The 25,668-nt window shown below is 39.0% G+C and overlaps 1 long non-coding RNA gene across 3 annotated transcripts in view; it reads right to left on the bottom strand.

Annotated features, from left to right (window-relative positions):
- LOC102549557 (uncharacterized) overlaps positions 1-25,668 on the bottom strand; it is a 250,849-nt gene that overhangs the window by 113,100 nt on the left and 112,081 nt on the right. Inside the window, exon 2 of one of the 3 annotated variants that reach the window (XR_015635823.1) lies at positions 11,447-11,511. The exons of the other annotated variants lie outside the window; for them this stretch is intronic. This is a non-coding gene — a long non-coding RNA (uncharacterized LOC102549557). The remainder of the gene's footprint in view (positions 1-11,446; positions 11,512-25,668) is intronic. 3 annotated transcript variants of the gene reach the window in all.

The raw sequence follows: 25,668 nt of genomic DNA on the forward strand, positions 1-25,668 counted from the left end.
CCAGACACTGCATTTATAGAAGAATGACCAGAATGAGCTTCCCTGTTTCCACACAGGCTATCATTCCTGCTTTACAGCACCCTGAATGCCTAGCCTCTGAAAAGGCCTCTTTCCTAGGATAGCCATTTGGTGGTTTTTCTTTCTTTTTTTTCTGAGCACCTGCTCAAGCAGAACGTGTGATTTACTGTTGGTCGTGAAGGTGAAAGAGATTTTTGACAAGCAGAGAAATGGAAAAAGTCTGAGCTTTGTTCATTAACATGCAATCCTCTTTGTGTGTGTATAGGGGGTGGAGATAAAGGGAGGGGGTGGACATATGAGTTACAAACTTGAAGCCTAATTTGCTTATGAAGACAGATCTGCGTCTGGCAGAAACACATGGCACTCCAGTCCTTGGGCCTGGCATTTGGGAAGCCTGATGCATTTAATTGGTAAATCATCTGTCTTTCATTGTCCCCCACCAGCATTATCTGTGAGGCAGCTGCCCACCTTGGCTGATTAAATGATTTAACAGGATGGCCTTCTGTCTCTCCTGCCAGGGCACTCAGAGTCCAAATGAATGTTGATGGTCCTTTCCACCCGACTGTGGGTGAGAGCAGATTTTCTCACTGGAGGACTTAAGAGTTATGTCTTCCCGATGCCTCTCAATGGAAAGTGTTCTGCCCTCCTGTACCCGCTTGCAAATACTTTCTGTTTGTCTACAGGATTCATTGTGTAAGCAGATGTCACACAGGCATTTGGGACTCTGTGACACATTGTGGACAAACTAGCCCTTTCAGGCTACTTGGTTACCTTTTCTAGACTGCCAATAATCCTCAAAGTGGCTGGCAAAATTCTGTTTTCCCCTTTGAGAAGTGTGAGGAGAATGCCATTTATACTGTAGTCGACATACTTTTAGGGAACAGATTTTGTGGTAAATCTTTTCATTGGTTGATGTGGATGACAGTTTGGGTCACAAGCTACATCCTGAGGAACCAGCTGGTGTATGGCTAACCAACTCCACGTGAAATAATTGGGAGCTACCGCAAGGTGTTGGAAACACTTGGGCTTGAAGTCTTCCCACGTTGTGCTGTCTGATCCTGTTCTTCTTTCCACTTTTGCCTCCTCCTTCTTTCCATGCTCCTCAGAGGGCTGTAATCTCTCTCACCCTTCTCAATCTTTTCCTTTTAATATTTCTTTCTAAACCTTAAGCACAGACACTTGCTGGCATCTGTGTGCACACACGAGAGAACTTCTCTCAGTCCTGTACTAACACATGAAATTGTCAGATGCCGGAATACAGCCATGATTTTTACTAGGTGTTGCCAAATTTGATCTTCAAAATACTTGGGACAATTTGTATTTTCACCAGCAGTATTTTAGAGTTCTTATTTTTTCCTTTCTTACTGACATTTGGTACCCTCTGATTTAAAGATCTCTGTTAGTTGGGTGGTATTAAAGAATATGTCACAGTAGTGTTTGAATCCCACTGATTACAGGCAAGCAGACCAAATGCTCCCACATTCATTTTACCTCGGATTTTATCTCAGAATTGTTATTTTGCACCTTCCATTTAGTTTTCCATTTGTTTCTATAAATTGATTTGCAAGAGTTTCTTTATAGTTGAATGTCAGTGTTTTGCTTGTTACATGCATGATAATGTTTCATTTTGTGGTGTATCTTAATTTTGTTTATGGTGTCTCTGGTTGTACAGAAATTTCGCATCTTGAAGATTTCTGTTTTAGTTGATACAGTTACAAAATGTCCTATTGTGACGTTTTTGCTGTTTCTTTTGTATTAGACATAACTAGTTTTTAAAGAATTTGCTCACATTTAGATCTTTAAGATATTTGCAGTTTGTTTTGTGCTTTGCTTTTGAAAGGAATCTAATTTTATTTTATTCCCCATGTACATGAAAAGATAAAGATGTTGGCATCATTTTAATCCCAGCTGGCCTTGTATGTCTTTCTAATAGATGTGAAGGCCTCTAAGGTGCTTAGATTTTTCTCGGCCACCCTGATTATTTCCATCTTTCTTGGCTCTCTACATTCTTTGTTGACCTTCATGGCTCAGTGCCCTCGCTACACCATCTAGCTTTCCTTAACAATGGATTTAGCATTGTTTATTGTTTTAAAAATAACTGATTTATTTTTATTTTATGTGTATGAGTTCTCTACCTGCATTTTATATATACTCACTGCATGCATCAAGGTACCTGAGACTGCAGTTACAGGTAGTTATGAGCCACCACATGGGTGCTGGGAATTAAACCTGGTTCTTCTATATGAGTAGCTAGTGTTTTTAAACTACTGAGCTATCTCTCCAGACTCCAAGATTTGATACCTTAGAGTGTGTATGGTGGTTTACATCTGAAATTCTATGAAGCAGGACATGGAAGGAGCACAACCAAGAGTTCAAGGCTAGTCTCTGTTACATAGAAAATTCAGTGGTGGGGCAGAGAGAAAGGGAGGGAGGGAGAGAGGGACGGAGACAGAGAGAGAAAGAGGGAGACAGAGACAGAGAGAAAGAGAAGGGGGAGGAGGGGGGAATAAAGGATGAAGAAAGGGAGTAAGGGATGGATTGAGGGAGGAGAGAGAAAGAGAGAGAGGATAGGAGGGAAAAGGGGAGAAGTCTACATTTGTACTTTTGGTTTTAGGAGTCTCCCAGTTGCTTTTTAATGTTGTTTCTTTTTATGGCACTTTCCTGCATGTCTTGTCATTGTCTTGCATTTCCAAATGATAGGGATCTGATAGAATACAACACTTACCTGCTATGCCATGCTTCTCCATGCAACCTTGCATGGCATAGCAATATCTCCTATCTAGACATCTGTATATATAACACACATTTACCCCCTCATGTCTGTTGCTCCATATTCTAAATTCCTAATGAAAGCAAGTACTGTTTTCTTAGAGCATACTGTTTGAAGAACCAGCTGTCAAGTGTAGGTCTGTGTAGGCTGACCTGACTGCAAATTCTAGAGTATGAAGGACTTGGTTTGGCAGCCTGTGCTCTGTTACTTCAGATATTCTAAGATGCAGATGCTAAGCAGTTCAAAACATCTGTAGATAAAAATATAGGAGCAAAGAGATATTCCATCATGATGTAGTCTCATGGCCGTGAGACGGGATCAAAGGAAGAAACATAAATGATCTCCGGCTCTTGGTGAATCTTAAGAGTCACAGGGAGTTCTTGGGGGAGTAAAGTCGCAGCTGTCCACTAGAGGAATCACACGTCTGTACTACTGGATGCTTTCCAAGACCTTTACTGTGCTCTGTCACCCTGTGGAGGGGGCCTAGAAGCCCGTGGCTATAGTCCCAGCAGTTCCATGCCTCTCACGTATGGAGTTTCCTCTTAAAAAGACCTAGTAAAATATTCCATAGAAATGTCTATGCCCAAACAAATCATTTGCTTCTGAAATCCATGTGGTCATTGTAGTGACATGTGATCTGTCCAGGAGATCTCTAGAGTACAAGCCTTCTGCAGTGAAAGCTTGGGTGTATGTTTTGAATGCTAAGGGTTTGGGGAGGAATCAGAACTGACATACAAAGAGAGGCACATTTCATTGTGCCAAGGGAACAGGATTGAGGGAAATACAGTGCTATATTTGGAAAGAGGTATATCTAAGAATGCTGCAAAATACTCATGGGAGAAAAAATCTGTATCTGAGAAGCGCATAGAACATGATCATACATGCTTTCTACAGGATAGAGTCACATAGACTTTGTTCCCTTACTTTTCGTTTGTCTATAAACTTCTATGGTAAGTCATACAATTATAAAAAACATCTAGGAGAAGAAAAAATCAAGGACGGGACATGACCTATCAATCTGTTTTTTATTGCTATAACTGAATCAATGGGAGTTGATAATATTTTTAAAAAATCCAGATGTGTGAGATCATGGTTTTGAAGGCTAAAATTTCAATATGACATAGTTTTGCTTATCTTCTGGAAAGTACATCATTGTGGGTGCTATTGCGTTATAAAGTGACTGAGAGAGGTCATATCACATAGTGAGGAAAGACTCAGAAAAAGGTTTTGGGTCAGAATGCACCACAGCCAAGAGCCCCCATACTGCTTCATTGTACATCCATCTATTTTTCTTTATTTTTATACAGTTCAGTCTATGGAGCTTAGTCAATGTTCTATTACTATGAAGAGACACCATGACTGTAGCAACTCTTATAAAGGAAAACATTTAATTGGATTGGCTTACAGGTTCAGAGATTAGTCCATTATTGTCATGACAGGAAACATCGCAATACTCAGGCAGACATGGTGCTGGCGAAGGACCCAAAAATTCTACCTCTGGATAATTAGGCAGCAGAAAGAGAGAGGCACTGAGACTGGTTAGAGCATTTCAAACTTCAAAGCCCATTCCCAGTGACACGCTTCCTCTGCCAAGGCCATATCTACTTTAACAAGGCCACAACTCCTAACACTATGAGCTTATGGAGGCTATTCCTTTTGAAACCACCACACTAGTAAGTGTTACCACCAACAGTAGGCTTAATTAATCATCAAGAGAATCTTCCATAGACATGCTCACAGCCCAACTTGATCTAGATAATTCCTCAGTTGAGACTTTCTGCACAGGTGATTCTTGGATGTTTCAAGTTAACTTTGAAGCTAACTAGCACATTCCAGTTTTACCAGCACACAAGTCTTAGCAAGACTATCACATAAAATGGCACTTTACCAAAAGTACAATTAAGACACCACTTCCCTCTGAAACCCCATGAGACAGATCCAAACAGTGTGCACTTCTTTTAACAATACTATCTCCCAAGCTTCCACTAGAAGGACCCATTAAACTCTCCCACCAACATTCAATAGCGTTTCATCCCAAAGTTCCAAAGTACTCCACATTCCTCCTCATAATATGAACAGGTTCATCACAGCAGCAAACCCACTCCTGGTATTAAATTTTGTTCTGGCTTCATTCCTATTGCTGTGCTAAAATGTCCTAAAAAGTAACTTATGAGGAAAAGAGTTTATTTTACTTACAAATCTAGGTTAATGTCCTTCACTGCAGGGAAGCCAAGGCAGGAACTTAAAGCTTCACATCTGTGGTCAGGAGCAGAGATTATCTGCTGCCTTTTGTACCAAATTAATTCCATGGATCCTTGCTTGCTTGTACTTAGCTTTTATCTTGTCTTATACAGTTTAAGACCTCCAATCTAGATAATGTTGCCACCCACAATGGGCTGGGTCTTTCAATGTCAGTTAAGAGTCAAGACAATTTCCCACAGACATATCTATAGGCCAATCTAATGCAGGCAATTCCCCATTAAGACTATCTTCCCCAAAGAGTCTAAGTTATGTCAAGTTCATAGTCAAAATTAAGGAGCACAGGAACTAACTAAGTAATTACCTTAATCATCAAACAAAAATGTATTCACCTACCAAGAAGTTAACATTTCTTAAAGGTACCTCTACCTTATGATATCACTGCATCAGAGATCAAATTTCTGCCATATAAACTCTGAGGTGGTGGAATGCTTTTCAGCCAGATGTGAGGTCAAAATATTAGCTGTACTTAAGAGATTACCTTGAATCTGAAATTTTTCCATCTATACTTTTTCAAGTGATAATTCATTCATTGATGATATCAAAACCACTACGAGAGACCAGTGCCTTCTACCTGAGGCATCTGCTACTTTTGTCATCAGTACAGAGTTCCTGATCTCAGAATTTACATCTTGGATCTTGTTCTTCCTTCTTTACAATTGTCACTCCCTGTTCATAATTTGTATTCTCTTTCTTTCCCAGTTGACCCAGTTTCCACTGTTGACCCCATTGTTCTGCATTTTGACTGCTCAGCCAGCTTCTCACTCACAGCATACTGCACCTAGATTTTGGGGGAAATTTTTACAATGTTGAGGACATTGCTGAAAATGTATGTGCTACCACCATAGGGTCCTCAAGGCCATTCAGTCCTGTTTCCTAGTCAGAATTTGTCCTCTAATGGTCTCACATCTTTATCACCTCAGTTTTCATCTCATTCTTAGAAACTTTCTTCCTGACCCACCCAGAAAATAAAGACATAGACTTTTATGTCATATAATTTGCCCTTGAATATAGGTGATTGCAGCAGCCTCCTGAGCACAGTACTGTCACCTTCCAGCCTTCCAGTGCATCCCTCTCCCACACTGCAGACTATCTGGCCATTTCACTGTCTTATCTAACGCTCTTCAAAAACACATGAAGAAACTCATTGGATACATGATGGGAGTTTAATATATGTATAAATATGAGAAATAAAGCTCAGACTAGAAGTGTTGTGCTTTAAAACATCCACCAAATTAGCAGATAAATTTGAACCTTGCACCAAAAAGAAACCTCTCACTGAAGTTGGCTAATATTCAAAATTAATATCGTGTAATAACGCAGATGCCTTTATTTCTACTTGAACTTCTATGGTGAAATTGCTTATAACCTTGTTTCTCAATATGGATAACAATTGCTTCTCCTTTGGAAAAAAAAAGATGTGTGAGTGTGTTTTCCTTCATAAATGAGAGTTAGAGTCAATGAGAGCAACAACTCTTTGTGACTCGTACCAATCTGGCAGAGTAAAATGTTCATAGAGAGTTCTAGCAAACACCATCCATTATTTCCTTTAGTACTACAGTGAAAACTGATTTATGAACTTCTTAAATATGCTCTTATAACATTTTTAACATAATATAACTAACAATTCCAAGTTAGAACTATTAGAATAACATCTCCCAAAGCAGTCGTGGCAACTCAGAAGCTTCCCATCTGAAAGACGTGTCTTCCAGCTTGGTTGAAAGTGAGTTCGGCATCAGGAAAGTTCTGCCTTCTACCCTCATTAAATAGGACTCATGACCCTGTTAAGCCCAAGAATTAAATCTATGAGCTAAATTCTTAAATTGCAGTAAGTTTTACAACCCTGCCAATTGGCTTAAGGATCTTAACTTGTATGCTAATTCCACGTGTGTTTTGCTTGTAATACCAGGTTTAATAGTTATGTTAGTTATTTTTCTGTTGCTATGACGAAATGTCATGACCAAAACAACTTATAAGAAAAAATTTATTTAGGCTTATTGTTCTAGAATTGTGAAATTGTGATTCTCATTCTGTAGGTCATGATCTTTTTGTGGATCACGTATCAGATACCCTATATATCAGATATTTACATTATGATTCATAGCAGTATCAAAATTACTGTTATAAAGTGACAACAAAATATTTTTATGGTTGGGGTTCACCACAACATGAGGAACTGTATTAAAGGGTCACAGCCTTAGGTAGGATTCAAACCACTTTTATCCAGAAGGATGAGTGTCCAGCATGATGAGCAGACACAGCAAAATCAGCATAGCAATGAGAATAGAAAAGTAAAAGTTCACATATCATGAAGAAAAAAAAAAAGAACTGCAAATAGGGTAAAGACTTAAGCTCTCAAAGTCCACCCACACACAGTAACACATTTTCTCCAGAAAAACCATACTCCTCAAAACTCCCCAAACAGTGCCATCTAGGAATATTGTATTATATTCTCTTTCACAAGTTGCAACTTTAGCTGTGTTGAGTATTACCCTCAGGACACCATTTCCTTTACTTCAGGTCAGAGAAGGAGGTCTGTCCTTGATCATAATAATCCCTTATCTCTTCTAATATAGACCTTGGTTGGAACATTAGATTTCCCAGAGTTCTTTTTCTCTTTAAAGTATATGTTTTGCATTTCTTTCTACCCTGCTTGCTTTCTTTTATAGTAAACCTTCAGGACAATTAAAATAACCACCTTATATATTCAATATTTTCCTGCCTTGAATAGTCTCAACCAATGAAAGTAGTCTATTATTTTTCATTTAGCTTCAAGCAAGTTCTTAGGACAAGGTCATAAAGCAGACATATTCTTTGCCAAAATTGCATAGTAATAGGATTTAGTGCAGTTGTTGATATTGTTCCTCTCTAAAACCTCTTAATCTCAGCCGCTACATTCCACAATGCTCTCAATACTCTTGACTTCCAGGTTTCTACTAGGACAGACCTTTAAGCTCTGTTTACAGCATTCAATCACTTTTCTAACCCCAAATTCCAATGTTTTCCACATTTAAAACATAAAACAAAACCAAAAAAATGAAAACAAAATATGGTCAGGTTCTTCATAATAATAGTCCACCCTCTGTACCTACTTTTGTATTAGTTATTTTCATATTTCTCTAATAAAACCCCATAATCAAGAATCTGTTTATTTAGAAGGATGAGTTTATTTAAGTTTATGGTTTCGAAGGGTAAATCTATCATGATAGGAAGGCGTGGCATTCATAGAAAGAATATGAGAGATCACACCTTGATTGTGAACATAAAGCAGAGAGAGAAAACAAAGTAAGATTGTAGAGGAAATTTAATCCAGCAAGACAACTGCTCTGATCACATCCAAAGATCTTTTAAGTTTATATGATGTGAATGGAAAGCAGACCCGCCCTTAGTTCACACCTTTAACCCAAACAATGACATCTAATTGGGGAGCAGACAAAGTGATGAATCAGAGGATGATTTCACAGAATGAGTCAGAGACTCCTGCTCACCTCTCAGGAAAACAAAACAAAACAAAACAAAACTAAAGGCAGCATAAGGAGAGAGAGAGTCAGTTTGTGAGTTGAGTTCGAGCAATGCAGTGGAGTTCAGTTGACTTCAGTTCAGTACAGTTCAGTGCAGTTCAGTTGAATGCAGTTGAGGTCAGTTTAGTTCATGTGTTCTGTTCAGTTCCAGTCAATCAGTTCCAGTCAATTGGGAATCAGTGCAGTTAATGAAGTGCAATGGATTTGAGTTAGTTCATGAGTTCAGTTCAGTTTTACAGAGACAGATTACAGATGACAACAGAATAAGCCAGAAAATGAGAATGAGACAGAAGATTAGAACAGATTGTCAGAGTTTGAGGCCAAGCAGAGAAATTCAGTCAGAAGCCAAGAGATGCTAGATTGAATCAGTCAGCTTGGAGAGGAGTTCAGCTGAGTTGAACAAGCTACCTACAGTTCAGAAAGATGTAGAAAGGGAGAGCTTATTCAGCAGTGAGACTCTGAAATAACAATTATATTTGGAGAGTAAAATTTACCTTTACCTAACATGAAGACTTGAGCTCTCAAAGTCCCAGTGACAAGCTTTACCTAGAAAGGCTCATACCTTCTAAACTTCCCATACAGTGCTACCAACTGGGGACTAAGTTTTCAAAGACTGGTGATAAAGTGGGACAATTCTCATTCAAACCACTACAATAATCAAAGGGGAAATTAATCCACTCTAGAATGAACCATCCCTAGGATGATAGGATGGTGCCATGACTATGTTTTTCTACTGTTACCTGGAGAAGGCATATGGAGGCAGTATGAACTGAAGAGGACAGAAAAACAAATGAAACGGGATATCCTTAGAGTCAGATCTCTTATCTCCTCCAGAGCCTTCAAATCACAAGAAAGAAAGAGGAGCTAAACCCATGCTCTAAGATTAACAGGAATACAAATTGACCAGATCTCAACCTTCTACTTAAATACTCCAATAGCAATACCAGACTCAAGTAATTCAGATTTGAATAATCTGTAATGGCTTCTCAAAAATCTCTGGAACACTAATTTGTTCTCTGTAACAACATAGCCCATGAAATAGATCCCCTTTTTTCCCATCCACAGATTATAGAAAACCAAACAGAGAAATCATTTTTCTTCTATAGCTAAGAACAGAGGACTTAGAAATGTGCAATGATTTGCCAAAGATCATACAATTAGTTAAGATGGACTCAACACCTATGTTCAAATTTCTAGCTTGGAATCTACTCTGCTGTGGACCTTCCTCTATGATCTTACCAGGAAATTCTACTGTACTGATATCTCATTCTTCCTATTACTCTGTCACATTTTTAAACCATAAAAGTCAATGCCTTCCTTCATTCTTCCCTCATCTCAGTGAGATGAACTAATAAAGAAAAGGAAGGAATCATTACACATGTCATGTAAACCATCTCAGTTTCTTCTGTTCTAAAGAAAACTATCACACTTAATGTGTTTCATGGTAAAGGATAGAGTAAAACCATAGCAAGAAGCAGAATAAGATAAATGATGAATTATCAGTAAGCTTCTCATCACTATGATGAAACATGATGAGATAGTCTCATGCAGGAAAAAGTTTGGAAGTGGATTGGTGGTACAGATATTTACAAGGGAAGTTGGAGTTTTGCTTCTGCATAGAAGCTTTGTTTTCTATATTCACTGTGGGACAGAATCTGGCTTCAGGAATGAAAATGGAAGTGAATGGTTAAATGTTAACTAGAAAGAAATAATTAAAAGGATGGAGCCCTGGAGAGTTAGGAAATAGATACATCTGTCTCTAGCAATAGTAACAGAAAGCAGGACAAGAAGCATAAACAGTGAATCAAACTCAAGATACAGAGAATGTTCTTCCTGGGAGAGCAGTGATGCCTGAGAATGTGAGACATTCACAGGAGGCAAAAGAACAAAATACTATCCATGTCCTGGGTGAGCAAATAGCATAGCTTTTTCAGAATCAAGGGATACAGGAGAGGAAGAACATGGCCTTTGGAAGAGGTCAGTATCTACTTGGCAAGATGAAGATCAAGAAGAAGTGAGCACCTAGATGGGGGCAGTTGATTGGTGTTATGCACATTAGATAGAATATGGAAGAGATGTGGATAACAAGAAGAGCTGGCAGACTGGTCATTTCAGGGCTTATGGAGAGTAACATGGTACATAAATTGGTGTGGTAATAGGTGCTTGGATAAAGTTATAGAGCTGTATTCAGCAGCGTCTACTATGAACACCTCATGACTGTGGGAAATGGCACCAAATCTTGATTTATAAAATTTATCCTCCAATAAGTAAAAGCGGAGCTACCTGTAAGAATAAGTTATATCATAGAGCAGAGAGCATGAAAACTTGAAACGTAATGTGCCAGGAGTTAAGGTCAAGGAAAGCTAGAGCTTTTTCAGGTTTCAGGAGCCAGTGTGATGGCAGAACCCCATTCCTTGGTCTGGGATTTGGCCTATATAAATGGGAAAAGGTGAAATGAACACCAGTATTCATCACTCTCTGCTTCATGACTGCTAATGCATTGTGATCAGTTGCCTTAGGCTCCTGCCACCAGGACTTTCTCACCATGATGGATGGATTGAGAACTGAGAGCCCAAACAAATTCTACTGCTTTTAGTTTGCTTTTGTCAAGATAGTTTATCATGGCAACAATAAAAGTAACTTAGCAATGCAGTAAGACTTATGGGATAAAGAAAATTTACATGGTTTCAAGGGTTCTTTCTAGGTGAACCTGAAAACTGTCCTGTTAGTCAAGGGTACTAGCTCACTAGTTCACTAGTGGACAGTGCTAGAGACTGGATAGCTTATGAGCCAAAGTTCTTTTTCTTAATATCAAAAGCAAGAGATCCAGAATCAAAGTATGTTCAGTGTTTGTATCCACTAGAGACTCCATGCTTACCTTCCCAAAGCCTTGTCTTTTTCTTATGGTTTGTGGGCCCCTTTCCTTGATCTGTGTCCTGATATCTGGAAGTAATCAGGACACTAGTCATGTCAAGAACAATTTAACAGTCCTATATGAGCTTATTTAACTTTTAAAAGATGCCACCCCTGGGTCCGAGAGATGGTTCAGCAAGTAAAAAATCTCTTGTTGTACAAGCCTGTTGATTAAAGTTTGTTCTGTTTTTGGAAACTTGTAAAGGAATGAGGGAGCTGGCTTCATCAAGTTATCCTCTCTGTCTGCACTCACACCACAACAGGAATGTTCTCCTTCTCATCCCACAGTAATAAAAGTAAACAAATAAATTTATAATCATAAATAATAACAATAATTTAAAATGCTTTAAAACAAGTTATCATCAATGGCACTTACATTCTAGGAGACTAAATGTCCAGACCTCAACACATTTTGGAGAAGTGTGTAATTGTTACATTTATTCCCAATAACCATAGTCAAAATCACTAATCATAAGCAGCAATGTCTTTGAAAAAATGGAGGTGTGATTTACACATAATAAATTTCACATCTTTGAATGTCTAATTTGTCACTTTCATAATTCCTAGCATTCCTCATTTCTTTGTATAGATTTACTTTCCTGTCTGGCATTTCTTCTGCCTGAGGAAATTCATTTAATGTATCTCATTGTATGTTACCACTGGTAATTTGTTTTCTCAGTTTTGGTTTGCTCAGGAAACTTATTTTTATTTCACTCTCTAAAGATATTTCTACCTTGTACAAAGTCCTGCATAATTTCTTTTTAAAAGTTTGCTTTTTTAGACTTCATAGGTGTTATTCAACTTGTGTCATTTCTTATTTTAAAATTTTTTTAGATCTGTCCTTGATCTATCTGTTAACTGCTTTTTCTTCTGGCTGTCAAAAGTATTTTCTCTGATTTTCAGAAATTTGATCACATGGCATCTCAGGGATTTTATTTACTTTTGGTAGTGTCCAAAATGTCTCTGTATCTTTGACTTGATTAATGTCATTTAAAAAAATTCTTCATTATTGTATTATGATTTTCCATTTTATTTTTCTACTTCCCAGTTCAAGTGCATTTTTAACTCATATGATACCATTCTATAGCCTTTTAATTTCTACTATCTCTCTTCTCTATCTTTCTTCTATCTTATTTTGTTCTTTCTGCCTTCTCTCTTCTCTCCTCTGGGTCTGTATCTACATCTCTGTCTTATGTCTTTCCTCTTCCCTTCTACTTCCATGTCTCTTCCTTCCCCTTTCTCTCTCGTATTCTTCATACCTTCACTCTCTTTCTTCTCCTCCTTTTCTCCAAGTATCTACATATAAAAGTAGACCCACTGTCTCTATCTTGATAGACAGCAAATGCTTGCTGTTGGAAGTTCACTGCCTTGACCAGGCGTTGAACTGGCTAAGGTCTGTTTTGACCCTAAAGGCCTCCTTCAGTGAATCACTTGCTTTACCTCCATCTAACATGGCTTGGTCTGAAGTTGGACATGCCATTGGCAGTTGTCAAGTTGAGTATTAGACTTCTATATGACTCTATACCTCAGAGAGGCTCTCTCTCCAAAGTAGAATCCCTTCATGCAGTAAACTATATGTGGAAGTGGGAGGGTGGTAGCATGGCTCATCAGGTAAAGGTACTTCCCAGTAAGTCCAGCAACCTGACTTTGACCTTATGTGGTAGAAGGAACTCTGGTTAATTCTGGTAATTTGTTCTCTAACTTCCGTGTGCATACCATGGCACATGTGTACTTACGTGAGTACACTCAAACATATACACAGGTAAATAAATAAATAAATAAATAAATAAATAAATAGTCATTTAAAAAAACCAAAACTTTGGTTTGACTTCAGTTCTAGAAGTGCCCAGAGTTCCTGGCTTTAAGGTAGATATTCTTCATAGTCCTTCCCTTCCTCTATGGGAGTAGGGAACTTGGTGGTCATTACCATGATGTCTTCTGTCCTTTCTCCATCTCTCGGGAGCTTTTCTGCTTTCATCTTCTTTATCCAGCACAAGTAACAGCCAATCCCCTGTGACTTGACCTTTATTTTCCATTGGAAAGAAGAATCTTGTGACAGATCTGGTTATTTATTTCAGCTGATCTCATTCCTAGCTTTCCCCAAATCTGTTTGTTACTTCTTAGATGTCAGACAAGCTGGCTGCTTTTGATATCACTCTTTGATGGGCTCATAAAAATAATAGTTTTTGTAGATCACCTACCTATTTGTTGGAAGTTTGAGACTCACGCCTTTTCCACTTTTCTAAATCTTAAGTGGAAGCTGATTATTCTAATGTTTTCCTTTAACAATATTGAGCCTATTCCCAAAGCCTCTCAAACCATGGTTTTCATATAGGTGGATATAGAGATGAGGTAACATAGACCCGTAGAATTTTACAAGACATCAGTGGGTAGGTTTTACTTAAGTAAATTGGTGATAGGCTGTTGAGAAAAAATAACGGTCTTTGGAAATTATTGAAATTCTTTTTAAAATGTCAAATGGCCAGCTTTTATGAATGTTGCACGGACACTTGGGAGAATATATTAATTTCATAGTGATTAACTAAAAGTGATTAATTTTACAGATTTAAGTCTGGTTTTATTAAGTCTGATTATTTTCACTAATTAAATTGTTTAAAATGTGTCTATTTTTGTATTTCTAAATTGCCAAAATAACTCTTTGTCTTCATCATTCTAAGTTATATATGAGCTAAGTCTTATTGATATGCATTGAGGATTACATGGTAGTATGATTCATAAGGATTAAGTAAAGTCTTTCTTACCTCAGCTCATCATTATACAATCATTATAATATAATGTAAAATATCATTTTCTTATATGTTACTTTCAAGATTGTTTTAACTTTAGTTCTCACATTTTTACAAAAATCAATTTAACATTCCACTAGTTCTGTTCTTGTGAACTAATGTCTCTGGCTGATAGCCTTTTCCCTCTTATTCCTTTCTTGGGCTTCCACACTTGCTTTATGTATTTGTCAACTGGATCAACTCATAAGAGGGATGCACGACTGGAGTATTTTTAAAACCCTTACATATGTAAAAATATATTTCTGCTGCCACAACTCATGAACTCCTCTGTTATCCAGAGTAATTCTATATTAATGGAGATTGGAGATTCTATATGGTTCTACAAATAAAATGGACTAAGAGAAGAAGGAGGCCGAGTCTTTGTAAACTGATGAGAGGAGTAACTAAGTCATTCAGGTACAGTGTAGGTACAGTGTAGTTCCCTTATCTGACTGTAGAGCAATCTCATTCAGCCTCTAGCATTGCATGGATTTGGATTCCAAGAAGCTGACTCTATATGACATCATTGAATTATTTCATTAACTTCAAATGATCTGACTTTTTGTTTTGCTTTGTTTTTTGTTTGTTTGTTTGTTTGTTTTAGGCCTTTTGTCTGTTGTTGGATATTGAAGTAGGAAGCTGAAGAGGGTAAAACAGCTGCCTTAATCACTTTTCAGGATATTCCCTTACTAAATGAGTATTTGAGAGGTTCTTACTTAAAGGTTCATTCAACTTAGGAAGCTTCACCAATGCTCAAACGTTTATTTACTCGTGTTCAAACACTGATGTAATTGTAAATTTATTACAGGTGAAGTAGTTACCAATTGCAAAAATAATGCCCTTGGGTGAGTTCTTTTTTTTTTTCTTTTTTTCAGAGCTGGGGACCGAACCCAGGGCCTTGTGCTTGCTAGGCAAGCGCTCTACCGCTGAGCTAAATCCCCAACCCCCCCTTGGGTGAGTTCTTAATGTGGAGTTTCCAGAACAGTGATTTTTGAGAACCTTGGTGCCTCACTAACAGCCTAGCAGTGTGCAGGGTGCTCATCATCACTCTGTGCTCCCTGACCTGAATTCCTAGGTGTGGTACTTGGGATGTTTCTGTACCCACTGCTCAGAGGTGACTTTTTCTAAGCTCCACAAGTCCAAACCAGCTGAACCACCACCCCCACTTTTTCCTAGTAGAACTGCCAAAGGCAAAGTGGGAAGGGTTCAAAATCAGCCATGGACAAAGGCCCAGTAGCTCCAGAGTGGGTAGCCAACTCTTCAAATGAAGGACAAATGAAAGCACAAAGAACATCTCTGGGACTGGATTAGAAGCTCTGCTCCCACTATGAAATCTGATTAGGAGCGAAGGAAGCTCATGCTTTTTAATACTCTCTTGACTCTAGCATCGGCAGCATCTCTGAATTCGATGGCAGCTTAATTTACAGCAGACAGGTTAAGTGGTAAGAATTTTCCAGTAGTGGTGGTGAACTAACATTTTCCAAAAAGAAAAAAAAAAGTTAAATTCTGCAGAATAACAGCTGTGCAGCTCATTATTTCCTCTGAAAGGGCCAGCTCCACAGGCTGTCCCTGCTCTGCAGCTTCCTATGTGGTACCAGCCCCAAATCATTCATCCCTAAGTGCTCATACTGTTCTGAAAGTCACAATCTCTACCTGATTCTCTCGTTTGTACCTGCAAAGCACCCAGAGCTCATCTGACCCCAGGAGTTCTCAGAGAAGCCCTGCAACTCAGCAGTAACAGGATTTATAAATGCTGTCCAATAGCCAGTTTCAAGGGAAATTCTATTCAAAAGAAATCTTATATGTAAGATTTCGTTTAAAATGCAAAATTAGCATCTTAAAAGCATAATGGTTGAGTCTATGAATCAAATCATCTGGGCTTGGCTTTGTCTAGGTATGTCCAGGAGGCATCCATGTTGGAATTGGTCAAGTGGCTAAAGCACACAGCCCTTTCCAGCATGGGCTTCATCCAGTTCACTGAGGCCTCAATGAAACAAAAATGCAGAGGAAGGATAGCTTAACACCTGCTTGACTACATGCACTATGGCAACTGCTCCTGTCCTCCTAGACTCTCCTAGGCTTCTAGGATGCAGATGGCAGATCATGGGGTTTCTCGGCCTCAAGAATCATGACAGCCAGTGTCTTGAGGTAAGTCTCTTTATATAAATGCACTTATTTATGCACAGGGCACACATCAATATCTATTAATTCTATGTTTTGAGAACTTGAGAAAACTCTATGAGAAAGATGATCATATAAGTTGATAGATGATAGATAGACAGACAGACATTCAGATAGATAGATGATACATAGATACATTGATGTGTGGTAAATGGTGACCCCAGGTAAAAAGCCAGCCAGGAACAAAACTGAGAGTGAGGAAGCAGAACTTACCAACAAATGCACTGTAGTTTCACAGTGTCTATTCAGTGACAATGGAGAGATTACTAAGAGAATACGGAAGCCCCAATGGGAGGGATATCCAGAGACTTGTTCCAACTGTGCTGCATTTCCAGAACATTTCTATAATTCCAGGGCATGCATGTAGCCATACCCAAAATGTTTCAGGTCACCAACTTCTTTACCTAGTGATCTATCAAGAATTCAGTGGTTAATTGGGCCCTCCTCTTTTGAGTGTTTGTGAATTACCATCAGATGGTTTTGTTCATGTGGGGACTGATTCCTTTTAGTCAACATAATGTTATACTGATATAAAGTGTCTGTTTCTGGTGGTTCCATCACAATTTTTAAGGTTAGACGCTGTACAGAATCTTAAATATTATCTTGGTAAGGCAGAGTATATTCACTGTGGAAGCAGCTTTGAGGGAACACTAGAGCTGGGGCATGGCTTAGAGAGCATGAAACTTCTTAGTTGGACAGCTACAAATACCTTAGTCATGGAGTTGCAAACAGAAACACTCTCCTCTGACCTCCATCTTGACATCCTACTTTACACATTTATGTGGCTTGAAACTGAATAGGCTCATATTCTGATTGGTAATTCTCCACCAGGTGATGCTATTTAGGGAGACGGCAGGGAGACCTTTAGGACATGAGGTTTAGGAGTAAATCTTTCATGTAGATTCTTGGAAGTATGTTATCATAGCTTACTTCCTGTCTTGCTATCTGTACCATGACGTGAGCAACTTCTGCCACACTCTCTCACCACTGTTCTTTGCCTACTGTGGTGGCAAAATATTCTGAAACTATGAGTAAAATGAGTCTGTACTTTTTCTGGTGTTAGTTCCATGTTTACTTTCTCTGATGTTAGTTCCACCTTGATTAATTCCAACTAGTGACTGTATGCTGGTTTCCTTCCTACTGTGCCTTGGTTCTGGAAATAGAATGTAGTTCCTGTTACTGGTCCTGATAGTGTATACTATAGACTAGTCAAAGTCAAGTAAGGTAGGTAGCTTCTGATCATTGGCCATAGAGCCATGGGTAATTTTAAAGCTGTTATGGTTTGAATATAAAATGTGCCCAACAGCCTCATATGTTGGATGTCTGGTCTCCACTTGATGGTGCTTTGGGGGAGGTTGATGAACCGTTAGGAAGTCAGACTTAGAAGGCAGAAGTTGATCACTCACAATATATCTTGCCCTGGGCCCATCTCTGTCACTGTCTACTTCCTTTCTGCCCTTAGTTTCATGAAGTACCTGCTCTACTACCTGATCTTGTCACTATAGTGCTCTGCTCAAGTGCACTGACATTCCTGAAACTGTGAGCTTAAAATAAACCCTTCTTCGTTGTAACTTGTTTCTGTCATGTATTTTATCACAGCAGCAAAAGGTCTGACTAATACAAACTCTTCTGCAAGCAAAAACAGGTGTTAAAAGGTTCATTTCTATGGTAAAAGAATTACAGTGAATTGAGCAATCTTATTTAACATGCCAAGTTTCTCTGACAGCTTCAAAGATTTGCTTCTGTCCACTTTCTTGATTCTTCATAGGAGGTCCACAGAAAGGATGTAGAAGCAGAGATTAAACACAAATTCTGTAAAAATCTTTAAAATCCAGGAGAGATTTTATCCTGACCTAACTAGAACATTAAAATGTTGCATTTAGGTCAGCATGTGGTCTATATATTATGTGAAATATTTATAATGAGCATACATTTATGTTGCTTATCAAAAGCAATGCTCTCTAGTTTTGAAAGATGCCATCAGTACATCATTTCTACAAGGAAAGATTTCTGATTCCTGTGGCAAGTTATAAAGAACTTATAACGCAATATATCCACGATCTCTGGTTCTCCAGAGACTGCCAGACTCCATCAGGAAGTCAACAAAATTCCCTTTCTCTTACAGTGTGCAGGCTTATGACCACATCAGACATAAAGAATGTAGTAGGGCTGATACTGCTGACCTCTGAAGATATTCTAGAACAGTCCACAAAATCGCTCCAAGTCTACTTCTTTTCTAATGCCTTCATCCTTGGGGCCTAGATACCACATTGTGGAATGACGATGCCATTGGAAAGGTGCCAAGGTGTGTTCTGGTTGAAAAGCCCAAGAAGCCTTCACCTGAGAGTCAATGTCAGCCCAAAAAATGTGAGAATGAGACTCCAGTGACTCCAGCTCTCTTAGAGCACCTTGCTACTATGGTGTGAGGATAAGATGTGTAATTAGCAGATCCATGAGTGGTACAAGAACAGTCACTGTTTTTAACTTACAAGAATTCAGATTGGCTTATTATGTAGCCAGAATAACTAGAAGGAATTTGGGTATCTAAAGTGGAAAGTTTTCATTGGAAAAATCTATGTGGGTGAAAGTATCTGTCATGGTAGTCTACAAAGTGCCTTACCTGGGTGCAGAATAGGCAACCAATGAGTGAACATCAAAAAGCCATAAAAAAGCCATAAGCTGAGGCTTGATGGCCCTAGAAATACTGTCTGAGGGGGCTTTAAGCAGTGAAGGAAATAGTTTGGGGGGCTTAGAAAAGGGGACCTTGAGATAAAGCAACAGGAAATTGAGCAGAATTGCTATCTGCCATCTGCATTGACACAGGAAATTTACCTAATAAACTGAATGGTGGAATTCAGGAGATTTCCAGGCAGAATGTTGCAGGACTGTGTTCTCTCAATCCCAAATGCTTATACTAAAAGGCAAGAGGAAAGTGATAACTGTCCAAGATAGAGGAAACAAGAAATGGTCTCTAGGTCTGGTGAGATGGCCTGGTAGGTAAAGTGCTTGTCACATGAGCAAGAGGATAGGAGTTAGAACCCTAGCATTCACCTAATAGTTGGGTGAGGACACAGAGTCAGGAATATCTCCAGAGCTAATTGGCTAGCCCAGGTGAGTCAATGTCCTCTGGTTCAGTGAGGGATACTCTCTCCGAAGGAAAGATGGAGAGTGATAGCAGACCTCTGGTGTCCATACATACATGCATATCCCACTTTAAGATATATGTGCTAGTGTGAATGACAAATTCTTTCCATAGGTTCAGGTATTTGAATGATCAGACCATAGATGATGGTGCTGTCTGGAGGTGGTTATGGAACCTTTATGAGGTGGGTCCTTACTAGGAGAAATACATCACTGAGGGCAGGCTTCAAGAGTTTGTAGCCTTGTCCCGTTTCCTTTATTCTCTTCCTCTTCCTCTCCCTCCCCCTCTCCTTCCCATCTTCCTCCTCCTTCCCCTCCCCCTTTCTTTCTGTGTGTGCTGTGTGCTGTGCTGAGTCTGTGTGTGTGTGTGTGTGTGTGTGTGTGTGTGTGTGTGTGTGTGTGTGCATGTATGCTTGCTACATATACTTGAAGATGTGATTGCTCAACTTCCCACTCAGGCTGCCTGCTGCTACGTCTTCCCTGCCATTGTGGACTCCTTCTGGAACCACAGTCTCAAATAAATTCTTGTTTCTATTAGTTACCATGGGAATGATATTTTATTGTAGGAACAAAGGTTACTGATATGGTACATGAATAAGGACATATTTCCATTTTAAAAAGTCAACACAAATAGTTATAATGGTATGATTGATAATAATTAAAAGTTAAATTTATCCAAATGTCCATTGATTGGTAAGTGATAGATAAAATGTAGTCCACAGTTCTGATGACTTCATTAGACTTCTCATCTCTGTGATAAATGGTGAAGGGAAACAACTTGAAGAAGAATTTATCTTGGCTCAGTGGTTAGTCATTGGTGAGCTGGCATCATAGCTATGTAACTGAGGGGAGACTTATTATCAGAGCAGAAAATATGATACAGAACATATTATGGGGGCAGATCAGCTCGGTTATAGGTAAATAGTAATATGAGAGAGGAGTGGACTGGGGAACAGGTATACTCTTTAAAGTGACTCAGTCAATTCGCCCAGGTAGGCATTCCTCCTAAAGGTTTCACAGCAAGCTCCAATAGAACTGCCAGTTGGAAACCAAGCCTTTGACACATGAGCCTACAGGAGACAGTATTCAACCCATAATACAATGCAAGATAATGTATTTGGCATTAAAAAAAGATGAAGTATCACAATATGTTATAATCTGGATAAACTATGAAAAAGAATGTCAACCTCATACACATAAACCCACTGACAATACATTATATAATATCATTTTATAAAACAGTCATAAGATGGGACCCCAGAGAGAAAAAGGAAATGACCAGCACTTGAGGACTGGGAGATTTCAGGGAAGAAAATGAATAGTGTATGCAAATGATTTGGGGTTTCATTTTTTTTTTTATTAACTTGAGTATTTCTTATATACATTTCAAGTATTATTCCCTTTCCCGGTTTCCGGGCAAAATCCCCCTCCCCCCTCCCCTTCCTTATGGGTGTTCCCCTCCCAACCCTCCCCCCATTGCCGCCCTCCCCCCATAGTCTAGTTCACTGGGGGTTCAGTCTTAGCAGGACCCAGGGCTTCCCCTTCCACTGGTGCTCTTACTAGGATATTCATTGCTACCTATGGGGTCAGAGTCCAGGGTCAGTCCATAGTCTTTAGGTAGTGGCTTAGTCCCTGGAAGCTCTGGTTGCTTGACATTGTTGTACTTTTGGGGTCTCGAGCCCCTTCAAGCTCTTCCAGTTCTTTCTCTGATTCCTTCAACGGGGGACCTATTCTCAGCTCAGTGGTTTGCTGCTGGCATTCGCCTCTGTATTTGCTGTATTCTGGCTGTGTCTCTCAGGAGCGATCTACATCCGGCTCCTGTCGGTCTGCACTTCTTTGCTTCATCCATCTTGTCCAATTGGGTGGCTGTATATGTATGGGCCAACTGTGGGGCAGGCTCTGAATGGGTGTTCCTTCAGTCTCTGTTTTAATCTTTGCCTCTCCCTTCCCAGCCAAGGGTATTCTTTTTCCTCATTTAAAGAAGGAGTGAAGCATTCACATTTTGATCATCCGTCTTGAGTTTCGTTTGTTCTAGGGATCTAGGGTAATTCAAGCATTTGGGCTAATAGCCACTTATCAATGAGTGCATACCATGTATGTCTTTCTGTGATTGGGTTAGCTCACTCAGGATGATATTTTCCAGTTCCAACCATTTGCCTACGAATTTCATAGACTCGTTGTTTTTGATAGCTGAGTAATATTCCATTGTGTAGATGTACCACATTTTCTGTATCCATTCCTCTGTTGAAGGGCATCTCGGTTCTTTCCATTTTCTGGCTATTATAAATAAGGCTGCGATGAACATAGTGGAGCACGTGTCTCTTTTATATGTTGAGGCATCTTTTGGGTATATGCCCAAGAGAGGTATAGCTGGATCCTCAGGCAGTTCAATGTCCAATTTTCTGAGGAACCTCCAGACTGATTTCCAGAATGGTTTTACCAGTCTGCAATCCCACCAACAATGGAGGAGTGTTCCTCTTTCTCCACATCCTCGCCAGCATCTGCTGTCACCTGAGTTTTTGATCTTAGCCATTCTCACTGGTGTGAGGTGAAATCTCAGGGTTGTTTTGATTTGCATTTCCCTTATGACTAAAGATGTTGAACATTTCTTTAGGTGTTTCTCAGCCATTCGGCATTCCTCAGCTGTGAATTCTTTGTTTAGCTCTGAACCCCATTTTTTAATAGGGTTATTTGTTTCCCTGCGGTCTAACTTCTTGAGTTCTTTGTATATTTTGGATATAAGGCCTCTATCTGTTGTAGGATTGGTAAAGATCTTTTCCCAATCTGTTGGTTGCCGTTTTGTCCTAACCACCGTGTCCTTTGCCTTACAGAAGCTTTGCAGTTTTATGAGATCCCATTTGTCGATTCTTGATCTTAGAGCATAAGCCATTGGTGTTTTGTTCAGGAAATTTTTTCCAGTGCCCATGTGTTCCAGATGCTTCCCTAGTTTTTCTTCTATTAGTTTGAGTGTGTCTGGTTTGATGTGGAGGTCCTTGATCCACTTGGACTTAAGCTTTGTACAGGGTGATAAGCATGGATCGATCTGCATTCTTCTACATGTTGCCCTCCAGTTGAACCAGCACCATTTGCTGAAAATGCTATCTTTTTTCCATTGGATGGTTTTGGCTCCTTTGTCAAAAATCAAGTGACCATAGGTGTGTGGGTTCATTTCTGGGTCTTCAATTCTATTCCATTGGTCTATCTGTCTGTCTCTGTACCAATACCATGCAGTTTTTATCACTATTGCTCTGTAATACTGCTTGAGTTCAGGGATAGTGATTCCCCCTGAAGTCCTTTTATTGTTGAGGATAGCTTTAGCTATCCTGGGTTTTTTGTTATTCCAGATGAATTTGCAAATTGTTCTGTCTAACTCTTTGAAGAATTGGATTGGTATTTTGATGGGGATTGCATTGAATCTGTAGATTGCTTTTGGTAAAATGGCCATTTTTACTATATTAATCCTGCCAATCCATGAGCATGGGAGATCTTTCCATCTTCTGAGGTCTTCTTCAATTTCTTTCCTCAGTGTCTTGAAGTTCTTATTGTACAGATCTTTTACTGGCTTGGTTAAAGTCACACCGAGGTACTTTATATTATTTGGGTCTATTATGAAGGGTGTCGTTTCCCTAATTTCTTTCTCGGCTTGTTTCTCTTTTGTATAGAGGAAGGCAACTGATTTATTTGAGTTAATTTTATACCCAGCCACTTTGCTGAAGTTGTTTATCAGCTTTAGTAGTTCTCTGGTGGAACTTTTGGGATCACTTAAATATACTATCATGTCATCTGCAAATAGTGATATTTTGACTTCTTCTTTTCCGATCTGTATCCCCTTGATCTCCTTTTGTTGTCTGATTGCTCTGGCTAGAACTTCAAGAACTATATTGAATAAGTAGGGAGAGAGTGGGCAGCCTTGTCTAGTCCCTGATTTTAGTGGGATTGCTTCGAGTTTCTCTCCATTTAGTTTAATGTTAGCAACTGGTTTGCTGTATATGGCTTTTACTATGTTTAGGTATGGGCCTTGATTCCTATTCTTTCCAGGACTTTTATCATGAAGGGGTGTTGAATTTTGTCAAATGCTTTCTCAGCATCTAATGAAATGATCATGTGGTTCTGTTCTTTCAGTTTGTTTATATGATGGATCACGTTGATGGTTTTCCGTATATTAAACCATCCCTGCATGCCTGGGATGAAGCCTACTTGATCATGGTGGATGATTGTTTTGATGTGCTCTTGAATTCGGTTTGCCAGAATTTTATTGAGTATTTTTGCGTCGATATTCATAAGGGAAATTGGTCTGAAGTTCTCTTTCTTTGTTGTGTCTTTGTGTGGTTTAGGTATAAGAGTAATTGTGGCTTCGTAGAAGGAATTCGGTAGTGCTCCATCTGTTTCAATTTTGTGGAATAGTTTGGATAATATTGGTATGAGGTCTTCTATGAAGGTTTGATAGAATTCTGCACTAAACCCGTCTGGACCTGGGCTCTTTTTGGTTGGAAGACCTTTAATGACTGCTTCTATTTCCTTAGGAGTTATGGGGTTGTTTAACTGGTTTATCTGTTCCTGATTTAACTTCGATACCTGGTATCTGTCTAGGAAATTGTCCATTTCCTGAAGATTTTCAAATTTTGTTGAATATAGGTTTTTATAGTAAGATCTGATGATTTTTTGAATTTCCTCTGAATCTGTAGTTATGTCTCCCTTTTCATTTCTAATTTTGTTAATTTGGACGCACTCTCTGTGTCCTCTCGTTAGTCTGGCTAAGGGTTTATCTATCTTGTTGATTTTCTCAAAGAACCAACTTTTGGTTCTGTTGATTCTTTCTATGGTCCTTTTTGTTTCTACTTGGTTGATTTCAGCTCTGAGTTTGATTATTTCCTGCCTTCTACTCCTCCTGGGTGTATTTGCTTCTTTTTGTTCTAGAGCTTTTAGGTGTGCTGTCAAGCTGCTGACATATGCTCTTTCCTGTTTCTTTCTGCAGGCACTCAGCGCTATGAGTTTTCCTCTTAGCACAGCTTTCATTGTGTCCCATAAGTTTGGGTATGTTGTATCTTCATTTTCATTAAATTCTAAAAAGTTTTTAATTTCTTTCTTTATTTCTTCCTTGACCAGGTTATCATTGAGTAGAGCATTGTTCAATTTCCACGTATATGTGGGCATTCTTCCCTTATTGTTATTGAAGACCAGTTTTAGGCCGTGGTGGTCCGATAGCATGCATGGGATTATCTCTATCTTTCTGTACCTGTTGAGGCCCGTTTTTTGACCAATTATATGGTCAATTTTGGAGAAAGTACCATGAGGAGCTGAGAAGAAGGTATATCCTTTTGCTTTAGGATAGAATGTTCTATAAATATCCGTTAAGTCCATTTGGTTCATGACTTCTCTTAGTCTGTCGACATCACTGTTTAATTTCTGTTTCCATGATCTGTCCATTGATGAGAGTGGGGTGTTGAAGTCTCCCACTATTATTGTGTGAGGTGCAATGTGTGTTTTGAGCTTTAGTAAGGTTTCTTTTACGTATGTAGGTGCCCTTGTATTTGGGGCATAGATATTTAGGATTGAGAGTTCATCTTGGTGGATTTTTCCTTTGATGAATATGAAGTGTCCTTCCTTATCTTTTTTGATGACTTTTAGTTGGAAATTGATTTTATTTGATATTAGAATGGCTACTCCAGCTTGCTTCTTCTGACCATTTGCTTGGAAAGTTGTTTTCCAGCCTTTCACTCTGAGGTAGTGTCTGTCTTTGTCTCTGAGGTGTGTTTCCTGTAGGCAGCAGAATGCAGGGTCCTCATTGCGTATCCAGTTTGTTAATCTATGTCTTTTTATTGGGGAGTTGAGGCCATTGATATTGAGAGATATTAAGGAATAGTGATTATTGCTTCCCTTTATATTCATATTTGGATGTGAGGTTATGTTTGTGTGCTTTCATTCTCTTTGTTTTGTTGCCAAGACGATTAGTTTCTTGCTTCTTCTAGGGTATAGCTTGCCTCCTTATGTTGGGCTTTACCATTTATTATCCTTTGTAGTGCTGGATTTGTAGAAAGATATTGTGTAAATTTGGTTTTGTCATGGAATATCTTGGTTT

This window comes from Rattus norvegicus, chromosome 13, assembly GCF_021556685.1.
Source record: "Rattus norvegicus strain SHRSP/BbbUtx chromosome 13, alternate assembly SHRSP_T2T, whole genome shotgun sequence".
Lineage (NCBI taxonomy): Eukaryota > Metazoa > Chordata > Mammalia > Rodentia > Muridae > Rattus > Rattus norvegicus.